The sequence below is a fragment of the Neoarius graeffei genome, chromosome 5 (assembly GCF_027579695.1).
Source record: "Neoarius graeffei isolate fNeoGra1 chromosome 5, fNeoGra1.pri, whole genome shotgun sequence".
NCBI classification, from domain to species: domain Eukaryota; kingdom Metazoa; phylum Chordata; class Actinopteri; order Siluriformes; family Ariidae; genus Neoarius; species Neoarius graeffei.
In genome coordinates this window covers 67,880,786-67,889,545 of record NC_083573.1, presented here as the reverse complement: position 1 = coordinate 67,889,545, position 8,760 = coordinate 67,880,786, and positions in this window count along the sequence as shown.

Genomic DNA, 8,760 nt, shown 5'->3' with positions numbered 1-8,760 from the left:
GTCAGAACTCTGGTGATGAGGGGCACTGTGGCTCTTGGGAAGTGTAGCTCAGAGCAGCCATGTATGGAGGCTGCTCTGAACTCAGGCTTTCAGCATCATTACTGACAGAACTAAGGATAGGACGCAAGTCCTTAGTGGAGACGCATCCCTGGAGCATACTCTGGAGTATCACTTGTGTACTTGTCAGCGTAATATTTGTACTTGGTATTTACATGCTCCCATCCCTGGTGGACCTCCTCCCATACCTTGTTGGCTTTTCTGGAACCATGAATCCACTGCCGGAATCTGAGTGGGTGTATCATCCCATGGGAAGAGAGGAGGCTGACACCCAAGTACTCACTAGAATAGGGTTAACTGAGTAGCTGAATGCTTTAGTGGGTTTTGAGCATACTTGGCCCAAGGGAGAAATCATGCCCAGTCCTTCTGGGTCCTCATACAGAAGATGCAGAGGAAGCACCCCACGTCACATGAGGAGACAAAGCGGTTAATGTCTGAGATCATATTCTCCCACCAATACTTGCTCTTAAGAAGCTGATATATACGATGGCTGCTGGGGTGTCCCATGGCTGGAGAGGAGTGAGCCCAGGTGATTAGTTTGCCACTGAGTCTAGGTGGAACATACATGAACTCTGGAGGACAGTACTCAAGAGGATTAGAGGGTTGGGACTGTCTGATTTCCCTGTCAATATCCCATTTAATGGCTTGTACATAATGTTCAGACAGAAGGATAGGAGCGGGTTCAGATATATGCAGTGCTGCATTGTGGACTCTGGAATGGGCATCAGCTTTAGTATTTCTGGAGCCAGGACGATATCATAAAATGGAATTGGGTGAAAAACAGGGCCCATTTGGCTTGCTGGGGATTCATACATTTAGCTGTCCTTAAATATTTTAAGTTCTTATGGTCAGTCAAAATTGTGAATAGGTGTACTGCACATTCCAACCAGTGCCTCCATTCCTCCAGAGCCAGTTTGATGGCCAAAAGCTCTTCATTACCAATGTCATAATTTCTTTCAGTGGGTGTGAACTTCTTTGAGAAGAAAGTGACTGGATGTAACTTTGGTTTCTCCCTGAAATGCTGAGAGAGAACCCCTCCGACTCCAGTCTCAGATGCATCTACCTCAATAATGAATGGCTTGGTAGGATCAGGATGTTGTAAAATGGGAGCGATAGTGAATGCCAATTTGAGCTGGTTAAAAGCCTCTTTGGCTGCAGGGCTCCAGTGGAGGCGATGTGGTCCATTTTTCAACAGACAAGTGAGGGGGGGCTATAGTGCTGATCCCATGGATGAAGTATCAATAGAAGTTTGCGAATCCCAAGAAGCATTGTAACTCCTTCACAGACTCAGGAGTGGGCCAGGACGTTACTGCTGAAACCTTGGCTTGATCTGTGCTCACCCCCTCAGAACTGATGATATAGCCTAGAAATGAGATCTGATTGACATAGAATTCACATTTTTCAGCCTCGACATACAGGTGATTCTAGAGCAGGTGAGAGAGTAATAACCTGACATGCTCATGGTGGATGTTCTCATCTGAGGAGTAGATCAAGATGTCATCTATATACACAATCATGAACCTCCCCAGTATGTCTCTGAACACATCATTAATGAGGCACTGGAAGACACTTGGCATGTAAGACAGGCCATAAGGCATGACCAGGTATTCGAAGTGGCCAGCGGTAGTGCAAAATGCAGTCTTCCATTCATCACCCTCTTGAATCCTAACCAGATTGTAAGCACTACGGAGGTCCAGTTTCAAGAAGATCTTGGTGGAGCTTAACTGTTCCAGGGCTGAAGGCACCAGTGGGAGTGGGTAGTGATATTTGACAATGATCTGATTAAGGCTGCAATAATCTATGCATGGTCAGAGACCTCCTCCTTTCTTCTTGAGAAAGAAGAAGCCTGCTGAGGCTGGAGATGTCGAAGGTTTGATATAATCTTGCTTCAAAGCTTCCTGTACATACTCCTCCATAGCGGCTTCTTCTGTTAGGGACAAGGGATAAATGCGGTTATGAGTAGGAGTTGTGCCAGGGAGTAGGTCAATCACACAGTCATAGGGATGGTGAGGAGGCAGACCACAAGCTTTCCCTTCACTGAACACTTCTTTGAGGCCAAGGTAGCAGGGAGGGACCTTGTCAAGATAATCTGGCTGAGGGCTCTCCACCGAGGTTGATGAGAGCACAAGCTGGGGCAGTTTCAAGCAGTTCTGGAAACAGGACGGAGACCATTGAAGGATGTCTCTTTGTTGCCAAGAGATTAGGGGATCATAAAGTTGAAGCAACAAGTATCCCAAAATAAGGTCATGATGTGCAGTTTGGGTGACGAACAGGGAAATGTGCTCAGAGTGAATAGCCCTCACCTGAATTTTGAGAGGAGATGTGCATGGTGAGACAAGTCCATCACCAATGGGACCCCCGTCAATTGCCTTTAGTTTGAGTGGTCTCTGGAGCTTGTCGGTGGACAAGCAGAATTTCTGGACGATTGAACTGCTGATGAAAGTTCGTTCTGCCCCAGAGTCTATGAATGCAAAGAGGACATGGGTCAAGTCTGGCAGTTTTAATATTACAGGTACTTGAAAAGAGAAATTTGTGACTGACTTTGGAACTCACCAGGCTAGGAGAACTGGTCTCTTGGTGGTTCTGGTTGTCCCATGGAGGGCAAATAGGGCATTTGGAAATCTGATAGCTGGACTCACCACAGTAGAAACAGAGGCCCTCACATCTTCTTTTATCTCTCTCTCTCAGAACATTGTAGCCATGTATGAGAGAGCTCCATAGGAGTTGGAGCACTCACAATGGGAGAGGGAGTAGGAGGTCATTGTAATGAGGGTCTGTTCTTAATGAGATGATCCAGACAGATAGAAAGGTCAATCAGAGAATCAAGGGAGAGATATTCATCACAACAGGCTAGTTCACTAAGTACTTCAGGGCATAGACCTTGGCAAAACGTAACTTTTAATGCTGGCTTGTTCCAACCACTCCTGGTGGCCAATGTGCAGAAATCCAGAGCATATTCCACTACTCTCCTATTCCCTTGTCTGACTGTCAATAAGCTCTCGCTGACTTCAACTCCCTCAGACTGATGGTCAAAGACTCGTTTAAAGAGTGCTAAGAGCCAGTCATAGGAAGTAGTGTGTTCACCTCCGCTCTTCCACACAGCTCCAGCCCACTGTAGAGCTTTGCCTGAAAGGAGACTGATAAATTGAGCAATCTTCTGTTTGTCAGTTACTCCCGTGAGTGAGGAGAAATACAGGGAACACTGGAGAAGGAAACCTTTGCAGTTAGATGCTTCACCCAAAAATTTTTCTGGTTGAGGAATCATCTGAGATGCACCAGTGGGAGAGGAGGGGCATGTGAGGATGGCCTACAACACAACAGCAGTGAGCTGAGACTTCCTGGTGTTGAGATTGCTTATCATCTGCTGGTGTTCTCCTAACAAATGCCCCTGAGTATTGATAGCAGTTTGCTTGGCCTTCTCTGCTGCATCCATAGCAGTGAAGTATCCTGTCAGAGTGCAAGCACTTATGGATGTAATTGCAGGGGAGAGCGGGTGCGTCACAAACTGCAAACTGAGCCAAATCGGGAAACTAGAGTCATAGTCAGGGACAGGCAGAGGTCGGTCGATCAGCAAACAGCACAATGTAGAAAAGATGAGAGGATGAGGTTGAAACTAAATGTAAACAAGGATATTAATGTGAAATCAGGCAGAAGTCAGAATGGCTTGGTAAAGTCAGGTACAGGGATGCAAACAATACTTCACAAAGTCTGAGACTGAAAGCTGAGCTTATATAGGGAAGGTGATTGTGGGATAATTGGAGATAGGTGATGCATCATTATCATCATCATATTTTCCTGCATGGCATGAAATCGATCTTGGAGCGTGTCATTGGAACCGTTGTTCCAATAGACACTTGAAGTTCATTTTGTCCATCATTGCTTTCCTTGCTTGTTGCTGGTCCACTCCCAGAAGGTCTTCAACTTTTCTCCAACGTCTATTTGAAGTGCGTCTGTCAAACAGAACTTGCTTTTGTATTGTGTCATTTTCCATAAGGCAGACATGGGCCAAATACTTGAGGAACTGTAGACGACAAAACTCTTGAATTGGCTGTGAACTTGTAATTTCATATAGCTGTTGATTTGATATCTTGAATGCCCAGTTGAGTTGACCTTCAGCTTGAGTTGCTGGATCTATTCCTTTCTTCCTATCCTTACAAGGGGGTGCGTTCTTACAATTGCATCCTCCAGACACCATTTTTCTCAAAAAGCCATTCCATTTAGTCTCTGGTTGTTGTATTTCTTTGGCAGAAAGATCCCATACTTGGGTGCTATAAAGTAACCAAGAGTGAATGCTAGGGATGTCCCGATCCGATCACGTGATCGGAAATCGGGCCCGATCACATGGTTTCAGACTCGATCGGACTCGGGCATTGCCTCCCGATCAGAGATCGGATATATATCTATATAATATATTCTCATTTTTAACACATCAATAGCTATGCGTTGGCACAGAGTGAGACCAGACCTCTTGTCTCAACACAGCAACATCAACGCGTGCGGCATGACATCACTTTGTAGCGGAGACGCTATTGGTTATTGGCTGCCTGTGGCCGGCAAAGTTGAACACGGAAGCAGTTCGAAGCGGAAAGCAAAGAATGAGATCATTTTTTTTTTTTTTCGTTGGATGACAAAAGAAACGGGCTCAAACCTGAAAGGGTAGAAATGCTTGTTTTCATCAAGAAAAACGTTCATTTCCTTAATTGAAATTACTGTACACCACTGTGAGATGCGTTCTTAAAAGCAAATTACCGGCACTGTGGCACTTTATTTTTTTTTATTTGTTTACATTCCTGCCAGGTATTTTAAGGTTATTTTTTTAAATTTGTTATTTATTGTTCAAACTGCCTCACGTAAGTGCTCTGTTTGCTAACGGATGTTGGATGTTAAAATAAGGTGTTAAATAAAAAATGAGGAACATCCTGGATCCGTTTCTTTCCTCGTCTTTATTTTTTATGGATTATAAGAAGTATCGGATCGGGACTCGGTATCGGCAGATACTCAAAATCAAATGATCGGTATCAGATCGGAGGGCAAAAAAACCTGATCGGGACATCCCTAGTGAATGCATGTATTTAGAATCTTCACTCGTGTATTGAGGTGGATTTCACGATCTGTTAGAACTCGTTTCAGCTCATTCCACTTCTGGAACGCAAATGAGACTCTAAGATGTAAGAAAGCAGATGACTGTTCTGTGTTGGTAATTTCATATCCCAGGTAGCGAAAACTCCTTACGTTCTTGATATCATGGTTGTTCACAGTTATTAGGAATTTTTTTCCTTGATCGTTTCATCTACATTGAAGGCCATAGTTTCAGTCTTGCTATGCGACATTTGTAGACCAAACCTACTTCAACGTGTTGTCTTAGATCTCCAAAATCTGTTTAAGCTCTGTGATATTCTTTGAGAAAACTGCCACATCATCAGCGTAAGGAAGCTCATTTAAATGTGTGGCAGCAGGGGCGTGGTCAAGCGTCGGTCTGTGACTGGAGGGTGGAGTCAGGGAAGGTAAGTGGCAGGGTCACTGCACCTGATGTTGGTTAACATGTGTTTGTGTGTCTTCCCCAGTGACTGCGCCCTATTTAAGGAGAGAGCGAGAGCAGAGGAGAGCTCTCTCCCCAATCAGACACCTGATGTGTGTGTGTGCGTGTCTGTGTGTGTGTGTGTGTGTGTGTGTGTATATGAGAGACCACTGAAAAGTGTAAAAATAAAGAGTTACGAAACTCAGTTCTGGCCTGCCGTCTTCTGTGCTCCTCCCACTCCTACAAACTGCCACAAAATGTTTTTTGCCATTTGCAGGGAATCTGCTGTGAAGCTCATGTGGTGACACTTCAGGTGGCATTATAAACTCCACTGTAACACCAGTTTCAGGAAAACGTCTCAGGATTTCGTGCCTAGCACATTTCATAACAAAGTCCATGTACCGTAGATGTTAAAAATTGATGGGCTTTCAAGGGCACCTTGATGGCATCCTACCATGGTTTCAAAGTATTGGCTAGCACCCCTTATACAAGCTTTAGTTCCAGTGTAGAGAGCTCTAATGATTGCAATGAGCCGAGGACATCTAAGCCGAATCTCCAGAACATCAAACAATGCTTCGCGGGGGACCCAGTCATAAGCTGCTTTAAGAACGATAAAGCAGATAAACAGTGGATCTCATTCTTTTTCTATAACATGTCTTATAATAAAGATGGCGTCACTTGTTGATCTGTTCTTTCTAAAACCAAACTGCATAGCCTGTAGAATCTTTTCATACACTGAGCGAATCCTTTCCACAAAGATCATAGAAGCAACTTTTGACAGCATTGAGATGATTGAGATACCACTGTAGTTTTCAGCTAAGCTTTTCAATCCCTTTTTATATAAGCAAGTTATTGTTGACAGTAACCAAGAACTAGGGACCACAGTACATGACCAAACGATGCCCATCAAGATAACTATATATTGGAGTAGATTTCCAGATACTGCATACTTCAGTTGTTCACTATAGACTCTGTCACTACCCTGGCATTTACCATTATTCAGCTTCTTCAAACAATGGTGTACCTCAGCGGTATCAGGTGGCTCTTCATTAATACATTCAAATTCTTTTGGTGGTAGTATATGAGGATGATTTTCAGGGTGTAATACCTCTGGTTGTGGTTCGTGTTCTCTCTCACCCAGATGTTGGGAGAAGTATTGCTCTAATTTTTCTGCTTGAATCATTTGCCTAGTTCTCATCGGTGTGGATGTATAACTTTTAGCAAGTCTGAATTCCTCCTCTATGTCCCTTTGTTCACTGGCAATATTAATCTTATTTGCTTTCTCCTTAAAGTATAAACTTTTGAGCTTCAAGTGCAGCTTTCTTATTTCAGGAGACAGCTCTCTTTTGACCACAGGGTCTCGCTCTTCCCGACTCTTTTTCAGTAGTTCCAAAAAGGCATCATTAACCCAAGGTTTGGAGTCCATTTCCTTTTGTTTAACAGGGATAGTCTCCTCAGAGGCAACATGGATGGCACTGACAATTAAACATTCAATTTCATCCACCTGGTTTGGTGATGGCCTTTCTTTCAAAAGTTCGTCAAGTCTTCTGCTGTAATTTTGCCTAAGGTCTTCAGAATCTCTGAAAAGCTTGATGTTTGGGTGGCATTGGCGGTCTTTAGTGGACTTCTTTGCAAAGATTAATTTACGTTTATATTTAGTTGGAAACATAACATCTAAGACAACCAGTTTATGATCTGATTCAAAAGGGTCACTAACACTTGGGTAGACTCTGCAGTTCTTTGATGCTCTTTTCACAAACCATTCTCCCAAGACATAGCCTAGTTGCTGTTCATAGCCTAGGTTCGATTTAAAGGACTAGCAATATTTGTCTGATCTGGTGGCAAACATGGTATTTAAGATATATAAGCCATTATTTTCAGCAGTTTCTATAAGTTTCATTCCATTGAAACTTGTGGGCTGTGTGTCATTATATTGACCCAAGCATCTCCACCTGTCCTGATGACAGTCAGTTCCAATAGTTGCATTTAAAGTCTCCACATACCACAATCTTATATGATGGGTGTATTTCTTGACATCTTTAATCCCTCTTGACAGAATGTTATGAAATTATTCTTTACTGGAGCATGCATATTCCTCGGTGGGCGAGTAGCATGAGAAGATACTTAATTTCACTCCATGTACATGGATCCTAGCCATCAGTATCCTACCTTCCATACAGTGGTGTACATCAACCAGTTTTACCTGTGGTGATAAAACTATTGCAACTCCTGCATTTGCTTTCTTCTTCATACCATTGTAAATTACCTTCCACCCTCGGAGTAATGGGTCATCATACTCGATTTCCCCCTGGCCTGTGATGCAGGTTTCTTGCAGGCAACATAAGTGGTGTTTCAGGGTTTTTATCTGTATGATGTGTTCTGCCTGTTTACTTTTGCACTTTGCAGTTCTTACATTTATTGAACCAATCCTAATATGATGGTAATTTTCTGGCTTCATTACTGAAAGACTCCTATCTTCCTTATATAAGCTTACTTGCTTATTTGAATACTAGATCTTTAAATGATCCAAAAACGATCCAAAAATGATCCAAAATGAACTTTTTAACCTTTTAAATATATAAGATGAAATTAACTATAAGATGAAAGAGGTTGCTTTACATCTTATTGCCGTAACTCCATTTGCTCACTCAGCCGCAAGGCCAGGTTCCCCAGGGTGCACCACGAGGAGGTGGAGTCGGCTTGAGTATGAGAGGCGGTTAGTTTTATCAGGGCTTATCAATGCCTAATAATCCTAGCGGTATAAAACCGTAAGTTGCGCTTCAACACCCCTTGCACCCCAAAATGTAAGAACATGCAGTCAGAAATCTGGTGACAAAGGGTGCTGTGGCTCTTGAGAAGTGTAGTCCGTAGTGGCTATGTTTGGAGGCTGCTCCAAACTCAGGCTTTCAGCGTCATTACTGGCAATATATGGATAGTTCTTCTGTGACAGAATTACATTCACTGCAAAATGTGGTAACTTTTTAGTTTAGTTCATTAAATACCATTATTTAATGGTATTAAATAAAAATTTCACACTGTATGGGATATGTTTTGATGCTAAAAAAGCATAGAAAAATTGGCTATATTTAACTCTGAATGCAAAATCTTTTATGAGGAAAGAAAAGTCAATAACGGAATTGCGTCAAAAAAACCCCTGAACTTTCATTTCTTAACCATTTCAAACC